Source organism: Mus caroli, chromosome 15 (genome assembly GCF_900094665.2).
Source record: "Mus caroli chromosome 15, CAROLI_EIJ_v1.1, whole genome shotgun sequence".
In the NCBI taxonomy this organism is placed as follows: Eukaryota; Metazoa; Chordata; class Mammalia; order Rodentia; family Muridae; genus Mus; species Mus caroli.
In genome coordinates this window covers 12,893,857-12,906,574 of record NC_034584.1, presented here as the reverse complement: position 1 = coordinate 12,906,574, position 12,718 = coordinate 12,893,857, and the positions used below count along the sequence as shown (strand labels likewise).

Sequence of the window (12,718 nt, the reverse complement as noted above, 5' to 3'; positions counted from 1 at the left end):
TCTCTCTCTCTCTCTCTCTCTCTCCCTCCCTCTCTGGCTCTGTTTCTGGCTCTTTCTCTCTCCCTCTTTCTGATCTATCACTGTCTATTTATTACCCATCTATCATATTTATAAGCTTCACTCATCTTCATAGAATTTACCTCATATAACAATGTCTTTTGCCAGTCTACCATCTTTATAACTTATCTATCATCTACTAAGCCCTAACTGTCATCAATTTATCTACTTACCCATCTACATATCTATATCTACCCATCTTTCTAATCAAATTTTCATCATTACTACATTTGTACAGATACCATTGCCAGTATTTTATAAGCAATCAAACAAACCCTTTTCTATACATAACATGATGCTCTTAAATGTTGCTTTTCCTCCGGAAGCAATTAAAATATCAATTCTAGATCTAAGGCTCCTAACTTTTATATAAACTCAAAATTAAGACAGCATTACTTTTTTCAACAACTAAGGATGTATTTAAGAGACAAGTTACTTTTTCAAAAAGTATAAAACACACAGAGAAGGAGAGATATATTAGTCTTAGGCAATATTTCACTGTCCATAATAAAAACTGGTCCTACTTATAAGCTTAGAATCAGATAAAGCAAAGTTCATTTCAACCATTTTTCTTTTGGTTCTTTTAGTCCTATGTCAAATACTTTCTTTCCTCCAAGAAGCTCCACTTAAGTAGCTTTTTTCAGTAGCAAAATGCACAAGAATCCAAGTATGGAGTTTTTCATAAATATCTTACTCCAATTAACTTACTATACACATTCTGATGGAATTGTGAAAAAGATACATTAAAACACCACATAAACTTGTAAGTATAAATATTCAAAATGTTCTACATTTTAAAAAGGATCATACTTTTTCAAATGCCAATTTAATTCTATAGTATACTTAAATGTTCACTGAAGTGAATAGAAAAACTCATGAAAACAGATCAAACTAACAATCAGATACACTGATGTAGTTTCAAGAGAGATAATGACTGAGCAATGCAGTTCTCTTCCACAGGGAGCAAGTTACAGCCAACATTTGCTGATGACACATTTGTATGCATTCTTTAAATTAACTTTGATTTCACTTGATTCTTTCTTGCAAGTATTAAACTTGTCATGTTAGTCACATAATTTTTATTACATAATCTTAAGCACTTGCTAAAACACTGTGGTTGACTTCCCTTTTATATTCCTGAATATATATTATAGAAAGTAATGTCTGCCTCATAGGATACCAAAGGAAAGGTTATACACACAGGCAAAACAATTGAAATAATCTCTCTCACCTGGTGAGTATACAGTGGAAAGGATAAAGTACGGAATGAGCAGTGTATGTAAAGGAACAGAAGAAAAATGCAAAAGTGACCATATGCCATGCAAGGTGACATTCAGAACAGGTTCTGATCTATGTACAGTTTATCCAGTCAAGCAAAGCGGCACATCATTTAAAAGCATAATCTTACATTAACTTGAATTATGCACTGGGTACATGCAACTACCACAATAAATTTTTATGTCAAATATGCATATAAGATAATAGTGGTATAGTTATTGGTATAGCCAGTTCAAAAACTGTTTTAGGTAATTTATAAAAAGATACTGGAAAATAATATTGTTCATGTTTAAAAATTGCATAATATTATATAACTATTGTCTTATTAGAACTATTGGATCTGCTTACCTTGAAATTAGATTCATTACTTTTAAACTAATATTGTCATCTGCTTCTATTTTACATTAGTTTGCTTATAATTTATACCCCAAATTTTCCCATTTTTCAAAGTGTATAGATATTAGATGTTAACGTTTATGTCTTTTCTACTAAATGAATATAATATTTTATCTACTCTACACTGCAGAAGACTTGCCTCCATCTGATGATAAATTCAGTGACAGAATACAAACACATGCTGCTCATTTCTTTCCAAGTTCTGTCGTGAAACAAGATGGAACAGCCTGCTATCTGATCTACCTTATCTTTTATAATATCTGTTGAAACTGTCATTCACTGTTTTCATGGTTACACAAATGCATCCCTCACTTGACAGAGCATTGCCTAGGCAATAGGCAATCACTGTGCAATTCTGAAAATATTGTCCATGTTTTATCAAGTACAGGAGATTTTAAAAAAATCAAATTAAGACTGTGAAAGATAGATAATTGATTTAATAAAAATCTATTGATTTCACAGAAATCAGAATAGAATGTCAAATGAAGATTTTCTCCCATGCTACAAAAGTTATAACTTTTATTTGATATTACTAAAATCATATATTTTTTCAGATTACATGATTTGGCCATATTATTTAAAAAAAAATGATCCTTGGAAATCTCTTGCTTACAACATAATCCATGAAATGACAATAAACCTCCAAAAAATGACCAAGTTTTCACAAATCAATAATTCATTATATTTTCACCAAAGCATAGATCAGACAAATTATCACAAACTTATTTGTTACAGTTAGTAACTTTCATTATGCCATTTTGATACATAACAGTCTCTGAGAACTTCACTCAATTTAAAGTGGCTAAATTCTATCTCATTCTGAAGACATTATAAACAACGTTGAAAAATAAAACCCATCAAGCCTATTGGTAAGATCGTGGGGCTTTCAAGAAATTACTTAATGTGAGTAGTGATATCGATTCTGCAATCAAAAGGCAGAACAATTACTCCCGGTAAAACAGTCCATATTCTTATCATTCCAGGCTTACAAATACCAAATTTTACCTTTGGCAGACTTTTTTTTTTAATTTTCACTAAGTTTCGACATTATTAAATGGTCCAGTTGCAGCCAACAGGTACATACATTTATAATGTGTCCAGCAGTGACAGCCACACACATTTGCTGGAATATCTGTGATCAGGTAAAATTATTGCATTATTCTTAAAGCATGAAAGCCATTGACATATGAGACATGTTTTAAGTCTATTATCTCATTTCTTATCTACAAACCATTCACACGAAATTATGAATAATGGTGCTTTTACATTTTTCCCATTCTGACTCAAAGTAGTTAACAAAAGTTCCGAGAGAACTAGAGGACCATTTCAAATTCACATAAATAAGACTATAAATGATCACATTTTTTGAAAAAGGGAATTCAAAGCTGCTACCAATGAACCAATACAGTTTGAACTTTGGTTTTATTATTACAGTATTAATCCAAAAGCAAATTTAAAGGACTATCAAAATAGGTTGGAGAGCGCCAGGAATTTTAAAAAGTCGAATGGGAATGAAGTTCTCCATATTTTCACCCTAAGCATATTTTTTCAAATATTATAAAACATATTACCTGCTACCAAATAGTGGAAGAGAACAGAGCAGCCCCGAAAAATACTTGAGTGGAGAAAAGCAATATCTAGCCTACATGATAAGAAAGCAAAAACTGCGATGCTTCTGTTTTCCAGCAAAAGAATAACGCTTACCTTGTTTAGCAATAGAACGCAGTTATCCTTGCTCAGCAGGGTTGATTCTGTTGTTGCTTCTGTCTCATCCCTTCCTTTCCCCCTTTTACAGTGTCTCCCCAGCTGACTCTTCATGCATCTCGCTGAGCCTCTCTTTCAGCACCACTTTTAACTCAGACAGGCAGGAATCTGAAAGCAAAGGAACTCTCTGATTGGCTTCCATTTCGCGTTCCTGATTAATAAGAAACGTCCCTCATATAAGAAGATATTGCAGCTGATGGCGCTGCAGGGCTCCAGGTTTGAGGATGGACTGTGCAGACCCCTTTTGGGCAGGGCGATTTGCAAGTGAATAAAGTGGAAGGACTGAGGGAGCATTTGCTAAAGACCTTAAAACAGAAAATAACCCAGTGTTTTTAGGCTCTGCTAATCAGCTCTGTTTAATCTGTTTGCAGTTGGGAGAGGAAAGGTCACAGCGCGTCCGTAACCCATAAATCATCTGCGGAATATGTGTATCACGTGGAGCTTGTTCAAGAAGGAGTCTGCTCCGCGAGTACTCCTTGCACAATACCCTGCTCCCTACTTCAAGGCAATGCCAAAATTCCAAGTCTAACAAACAAAAGAGAAAGAATCCTGAATAGGTTCATCACCAATAACCGTGAAATTTCATTAGTATCTTTAGCTTATTACATAAATCAGCTCTCAAGAAAAAGGGAATTTTAAAATGTCTAATAATTGGTGTCTTGCCACGTTATTTTTTTCAGTAAAGGGAACAGTTTCACATCATTTGAAATTTCAAGACTACTCCTTGTTTGACTTAAATCCACCATTGAGAATGTTTGTACTCCCTGGGTCATGTTTAAAAATAATAGTGGTCCTAGCCACATCACAAAACTACATGAGCCATCTGTGGAAGTCCCTGAGGTGTGTTGTAGGAGTCTGAGAGAAGGTAAACCCTCAGAGTAGACCAGTTTCAGAAGGGAAGTCTCTTTAGTACTGCTGGAAATGGCACAATAAGAGAAGTATTGATGAGTAGATAAATCCTCCTGAACAGAACTTTAGAAATAGTGGGATGAATTGCACAGTGGGAGTATGACTCACTTTATCATGGCTCGTTAAGTCACAGTAAGTAAATAGCTTAAGTGCCAAAAAATATCAATATCCTATTTGATGCTTCAAAGAAAAACAGATAATAGAAAAAAAATCTTTCTACATTTTTCTTCTAATAGGAAAGCTCATCTCATGAATGGAATACAGACGATAAAGTCTCCTGCAGAAGACCTTAGGAAAAGGTGTGTCTGAAGAAATGGCACAATTATAGAGGAAGTGTAACTCTATATGTCCCCAGGTAACTTCCCCACTGCAAATGTGTAGTGGGTAAACTAAAATAAATATATAGAAGTCAGGCAAAAAAAAAAAAAAAGTAAGTTTGAGTGTTTTATTTATCTAAAAATAAAATTAGGGAAAATGCAGATTTTCATATTTTAATGCATTTAGGTGTTTGGGGTGGCTTAATTAATTCTTCACAGACATTGCCTAATTTCTGGAGGCAAAAAGAAAGAAAGAAAAAAATGAAAAATTCACAAGTTCCCTCAGCCAGTTTACATATTACTTTAAATAAAATCACAATTTTAAGAGAACACATTGTTAATACAGAGATAAACTATTGTATGTAAGTCTAGGAAAGTGAACTAAAGAGAATATTTTATCATAGTTTAATGTAAATATTCACAGGTATAAAGCTTTTCAATCCCTTATGTTGTGCACATTTAACTCCCCAGTGAAACATTGCTGCAAGGAAAACCTGTTTTGTGAGAAATCTACAATCCAACAGAGTATTCCGTAACCTAATTTCAAGCTATTTTTACTAATCCTAGAAAATACCGAAAGAAAGTATTACCAGGTTTTGAAAAACAAAACAAAACAAACAAACAAAAAAACAACCTCAGGTGTTTTCTTGCTTTTACTCTTATAGTGGGAATGCCCAGAAAAGAGAACATAATGTGTAACTACCTAAACACATACACAATATGCATCAAACCCATAGCTACCTTTGTTTTCGAATATAGGTAAGATTCACCATCAGACTGAGGAGATGTGAGAAAACAAGGACTTATCTCTGACAAGGCATAGAACAAAGAAGCAGTTCTATTCACGTTTATTCTGCAGAACTAGTGTGTTTCCTAGTACTGGGGCTGTGGTGTACTCACAAAAAGGGGCGTATTATGACTGCCATCCAAAGGACCCTATCAGCAGCTGAAAGAGTCAGATGAAGACATTTATACCCAATCAATGGAATGAAGTTGGGGACCCCTGCGGTTGAATTGGGGAAAAGCTGGAAAAAGCTGAGGAGGAGGGCAACCCAGTAGGAGGAACAGCAGTCTCAATTAACCTTGATCCTGGAGACCTCTCAGACACTGGAACACCAACCAGGCAGCATACACCAGCTAATATGAGCACACCGCCCCCCCACCCCCCTTGACACATACAGCAGAGGACTGCCTGTTCTGACCTTAGGGAGAAAAGATGCACCTAACCCTCAAGAGATTGGAGTCTCCAGGGTGGGGAATTCTGATGGGGTGGGCACTGGGAGGGCAAGGACAGAACACGGAAAGTGGGGTGAGAGGGAGAAAGGAGGTATGGGGTGTGAAACAGTCAGAGGGTAAACCAGGAGGGAAATAAAATCTGGACCGTAAACAAAAAGATTAAATAAAATTAGAATAAAAATCTAATGTGGTTCAGTGGAGTTGCTTAGGGTTGCTTATAGCAACATGGATAAGCTATGGGAAACTACATCACTGAAAAAGAAAAAGAATTACAAATTATTAAAAGTCTGTTTATGCTTAAACCTTAAGACATTCCCTTAAGATCTCTAAACTCTGTATACAGCATGGGGCCAGGCAAGATTCCGATCAGTATCTTCTATTAAGTGGTCGTTCATCCTTAAAGAGGGATGGTGGTTAGTAAGCAGTTTCCCAGTTCCTAAAATTGTTAATGTCATAGGCCCAGTCACATGGCTTCCTCCTTTGGGCAATCACAACTCTGAAGCATTCAAGCAAACAATAGCCATACCATGTCTACACAGCATCTTGTAGAGAATGTTTGACAGCTTTCTGTTTCTTTCCCTCTCTTCTTGATCTTTTAAGCTACTGAGGATCAAATAAATGGCAACCATTTCAAGTGCTAACAACACTGCTTCTAAGGTAAGCCATAGCTCCACAATGGCTTCTAATACTTGAAGACATGAATATAAACAGAAAATAGGCTTGTACAGTAGTGGTATTCACATCATTATTTGTTCCATTTTAAATATTTATTGTTTGTTTGTTTGTTTGTTTGATTTTCGTTTTGCTCTTCTAGAAGAGACATTAATGTTTATTAGGAAATCATTACAGGATTTTATTGTGCAGTTGTTTGGTTTCTCTGAAAAAAAAAAAAATCCCATAGATAAATCACTTCTGGTCCAAATGGTACATAGGACACTTTGCATTTTCTTGCTCATGCCCTGACTCAGTTTCGTTTTCCCTGACTTCTGAATTCTTGAAATATAACCGAAAATGAAACATTCACAAACTTTGGTTTCAGTGTGGTTTGCCAGAACCCAACAAGCCTGAACTTCACTGAATCAGAAAGGTAATTTTATGTGTTAAACTTTAGTAAGCTAAGTTAATCGTTGTGTAATTGTCCCCTTCATAAATGAAAGTTTAAACATTTTATTTTTTCCTCTTTTTTCATTTATTGAAAATTGTTTCTTTTTGCATACAAGGTATTCTGATTGGAGCTTCCCCTCCTTCTATTCTCCCCAGCTCCTTAAAACTTTCCTTCCACTCAATATCCACGCCCATTTTGTCCCCTTAGAAAAGAATGGACTTCTAAAGGATAATAGCTAAATTTGGCAGAGCTCAGTACCTCACCCAGTCACCATCAGAGAGGCTTCATTCAGCAGAAGAATGGAACAAATGCAGAGACCCACAGCCAGACATTATGGGGAGAGGGTGAGAGAGAGAGAGAGACTATATTAAAGGACTCCATCAATTTCTTCCCCCCAGAGCTCAGGCAATGCCAGGGAAGAGGAAGCAGAAAGATGGTAGGAATGAGAGGGGATGGAGGACACCAGGACAACACAGCCTTATGAGTACGTAATGAATAAAGGTGCATATGAACTCACAGAGATGGAAATAGCAATCATGAGACCTACCGGAGTCTGTACAAGGTCCTCTGTTTATATTGTCTTAGCATTTAAATGAGTCCTAGATGTGAAAACGGGTGGTTCTCTGAGAGATGTGCCTGATCTTCGGTCTCTTTTCTTCCTCTTGGGTTGCTTTGTTCATATTCAATATACTAGTTTTTGGCTTCGTCTTACTTGGAATTAACCTTGCTCTAGTATTTCGTATTTGAAATGTACTATTCATTGCAGAAATAGATATTCTGTACGGTTAGTTGTCGTTGTTGTCTGCTTTTCTTCTTGGAATCTATACTGGTTACCTGTATCTGACAAGGCATGATCACTACCTGCCAGTGGAATTCAAAATGTTTGGTCTGGAAAGATTGCTTAGTGGTTAAAGACTCTTGCCAGTAGGATTGACTACCGAAATTTGATCATTGGTATACATATGTCCACATGGTAGAAGATGACTTTATGTCTTTAATGTTCATACAAGTACCATGGCTTTTGTGTACTTGGGTACACACACGCACACACACACACACACACACATGTAAAACAAAGATACTTTACACAGCAGCTTTACACAATACTCTTATGAATAGGTCTACTCCACTCCATGTGAGCACTCATAATATATGAATATCAAGCTATACTAGAATCCAAGGGAAAATATATGTTTCTTCTTGCCCCTGTTCCCCCTGCAAAAAAAAAAAAAAAAAAAAAAAAAACCAGTAATATCAACCACCCAATTTTTCACCCATTTTGTGAAATCAGACCTTCAAGAGTTTAAAAAACTACAGGAATTACATCAGAATTATTCTGCTCACTGATTGGTTTGAGAGGTATGTCATAAATTCTATTATATCCTATGACTTGTCTGTTAATATTATCTTAAACTCTGTTTTAATTGGGAAAATAAATTATAATTATTGGAGTCATATTCTCCTTTTCTGTGCCAGGCCCACCCAGATAGGGAATGTTATTGCATCAATAAAAATACTTTCTTGCTTATTCAGAACGGGTTGTAGCACGCTTACCTAAGGACTATGTCATATATGAACTTTTACAATCTTATGCATTTGCTTTCATTGACTATGAAACAATTGGAAATTCTATAAACAATTATAAAATTAGAGTAGTCATATTTATTTTCATGCTAGGGTAGACTAAGATTTAAGGTACTACAACTTACCATAAGATTACTTGAAGCCTAGAGTATTCTTCACTCACAGGGAAGCTGTCTATGCTGTTATTCCATCGCAGCTTAATAATTAAGATAACTGATAACTACAAAGAGATAGAATTCTCTGTTATTGCTCCTTGTTCCTTACATTACAATCAAGTTCGCAAATCTGATTTTTCAATGTATGTTCAAAGATTATATCTAGCGTGAGCTCATGTTGGTTAATGTTGGTTAATGCATAAAGAAGTTCATACAAAAAACAGTTCAAGGTTAAAAAAGATATTTCTGGTAGGCATGAGTCTCTGGTTTTAATTCTCAGTATTTAAAAATAACAACAACACAAGTAATAACTTAGAATACTGTAATACAATGAACATCTGTGTTCAAACTAAATTTGAGCGTTAACATTACCTATTATTCTTCTCCCATAATATCTCATTTCCTCAGTTATCCAAAAGTCATTCGGTAAAGAAATGACAGATTATTATAATTGCCTGTAACTGTAAATTCAGTAACTGTTCTCCTTAATATAAGACTTTCTCATTTATTTTTGATATTTTTTTCTCGTAGGAATTCCAAACTATTAAAATAAGTTAAATTATATGTTTTTATTCAACTCTCAAGCTCTATTTATTGCTAATATTTCATCAATAAATTGAAAATTTTAGCAACTTAAATTTTAAAATTTTTAAAGATTTTATTTCACAGCTTATGAAGGAGGCTACCATGCCCACTAGCAAAAAAAATTGAAAAAAAATTGAAAAAAGAAACCTGAGAATAAATGCCTGTCAAATAAATTAGTAATTACCTCTGTGAATATGATGATTTATTTATTCAGCAGTATCTGCTAATTTAGCATTATGAGGTGGTACAATACCTCTCTATGATAATCACATTGCAAGATCTCAGCTGAAGATCATTTTAGCTTTGAACTTACACTTTTTTGCCAGATGAAATTTGTCCTATCGGTCCATTATATTTACATTTTGGGTTTATAAAAATGTGGTTTGTTTTGTTTTTAGATAGAGTCTTACTACACAGTTGAGACTGTCCTCAAGTACATAGCAATTTTGTTTCAATATTTCAGTTGATAGGATTATAAGTATGAGCTACTCTGTTGCATTGTATATATATACAATGCAACAGAGTATATATATATATATATATATATATATATATATATATATAAATATAACAAAACATGCATGGGAGGAAATATGGAGACAAATTATGGAGTAGAGACTGAAGGAAAGGAAAGGTCATCCAAAGACTGCCCCACCTGGGGAATATATCCATATACAGTCACCAAACTTAGGCACTATTTTGAATGCCAAGAAATGCTTGCTGACAGGAGCCTGATATGGCTGTCTCCTGAGAGGCTGACAAATACAGAGGTGGATGCTTGCAGCCAACCATTGGACTGAGTGTGGGGGTCCCCAATGGAGGAGTTAGAGAAAGGACTGAAGGAGCTGAAGGGGTTTGCAACACCATAGGAAGAATAACAATATCAACCATCCAGAACCCCCAGAGCTCCCACAGACTAAAACACCAACCAAAGAGGGACATGGAGGGACTCATGGGTCCAGCTGGATATGTAGTACAAGATCGCTTTGTCTGGCATCAACTTCAGGAAAGGTCCTTGTTCCTGTGAAGGCTCGATGTCCCAGTGTAGGGGAATGCAAGGGCAGGGAGGAAGTTGTCAGTGGATGGGTGTACATTCTCAAAGAAGAGGGGGAGAGGTGATGTGATAAGGGGTTTCAGGGGAGGAACCAGGAAAGTGGATAACATTTGAAATGTAAATAAAGAAAATATCAAAAAAGGAGGAAAAAGCCACACACACACACACACACACACACACACACTATCTCAAGTAATTGAATTCTTATTTTTATTTGGTTTAAATATATGTAATGTATCAAGACATTATATTAAACTCTAATGATTATATTTTAAAAGATACATAAACACAAAGCTAGCACACAGCTAGAGATTTGTTTGATGTAAACAGATCCAAGCTCTGACTTAAATACTGGATAATATCATCATAGCACACAGAAGCAAGAGGTTCAAGCATACAAGCATACTATGAAAAACACTGACAGACTGGATAGGCTGAGTGTCATTTTTTAAGACACTAAAGGTATAATTTCCAGCCTGCAGAGTAAAAGTGGCCCTGAGGATTTCATTTCATACCAAGAGAACAAATGATTGCCTATCGTGTTGCCTGTCTAGTTGACATATCAGCATAAGCCAGTCTGCAATGACAAGGTCAGTGGTTCTTGGCCTCCTAGTCTCAATGAGACATTGAATGTGACCTGAGTCTGGTTGTGCAGAAATTCAGAATGTGATTTTTATGGCAAATCACAGTTCTTGGAAAATTATGTCTGTCAGAGTGCTTTCAGCATATTTGTAACCAGCAAACAACAGGTAGACAACGGAGTCAACCTAATTAGATAACTATAGATAGGCCGTCCATTTAACCTAACAGATCAGTTTCAGCTCCTGTCTGTATCAGGAAAGAGGGAACATGTGATATATTTCCATCTTCACATGCAGCATTCACAGATCTCAGAATTTCTATGATAATTATTTGTTTTAATAATATACATTTATTTGCACGAATTTTCCCTGGTTAAAAATTACTATTGTCTGTATTTTAGTTTTTAATCCTTCAGGACAATGTAATTGCATCTGCTGTTTTTATCTCCCAGGGGCTAACTCTCCACCTCTCTCCAGGCTACTCTTAATGAACGTGCTTTTCATTTTACCTCTTGTGTGTTTCTTGTTGAACAGTCTGTGACACTTATCATAACCTTACCAGCACCCAAATTGAATAGATGATATACACCAGGGCTCAGAGAGCAGAAATTTCTGATTTTCAATGTCATTTGGCTGATAAATATGGGTGCAAGCCTTTCATCCTAAAAGATAGACTATCTGTAATCATCTAATTATCTGTAGATTAAAAACTAAAACCTGTCTGTGCAACATCAAAGATTAACAGAAAAAGCTAATGAAACAAATATCACTAACACATTTTACAAGGAAATGTATTATTGGTCAACATTTCATTTTAAAAATTCAGCTATTTGTAAATCAGCAATAAATGTATATCTGCATATTAATTTTAGATTCTAGAAATACAGTAGAAAAGGATAACATTTACATTATAGTTTTTGAATCATAATTTGTATATTACTTTTAAATAATACAGCTACTAAGAGATTGAGGGAATGGTAGGAAAATAATATAGAAAATAAGAAATGAATTTCAGACCCTAAACCTCTGTAAAATCTGGGTACATGTGTTGGCCCACAAGTAGTGCTATTTATGGGGTACATACAGACATATATGTGCACACACAGAAACACATTCATATACATGTGTTCCATGCACATAGACCCACACATATGAACACATATACCAAAAAAACCAACTTTTAATATCCAAATATGATATTAGTTACATTATATATAACTTCAACTCATTTGAGTCCCATAGTAAACCTAATGCTATAGATAAAAATTTATTTTGTTCAATATATAAAGAATTAGATTTAGAATGATAACATACAATGACCAGATTGCTATTACTACAGCACAGAAATGATTGAACCTAGTGATGTGCTGTTATAGCATATTATATAAAGAATATCAGATTTCATCTTCCAGGCACAAATATTTGATTTTCCTTTGGAATTGTAATTTTTAGAAAAACTAAAAGTGATAATTTAATATAAATAATTCAAAATTCTGTCACTAGCAATCTATGTGGTCTGAGGCAGTTATTTAGGCTTTCATACAACAGAGAAAGATTTAATGTAAGAAACATCACATTGCAGTCTTTTCTTCAAAACACTGTACATTTTCTTTTAGAATTTTTATTTTAGAACTTAATGTTTTAAACAAAGAATTCAAATGGTTTTTATTTCCTCCACCTGTAAGACGTTTTTGAAA

The 12,718-nt window shown here is 34.8% G+C and overlaps 1 protein-coding gene across 1 annotated transcript in view; it reads right to left on the bottom strand.

Moving 5' to 3' along the window:
- The window catches only part of Cdh9 (cadherin 9), a 120,083-nt gene extending 116,289 nt beyond the window's left edge, over positions 1-3,794 (bottom strand). The window contains exon 1 of the mRNA XM_021183074.2: positions 3,436-3,794. The gene's annotated coding sequence lies outside the window, so the exon portion shown is untranslated. The remainder of the gene's footprint in view (positions 1-3,435) is intronic.
- Positions 3,795-12,718: the final 8,924 nt, after the last annotated feature.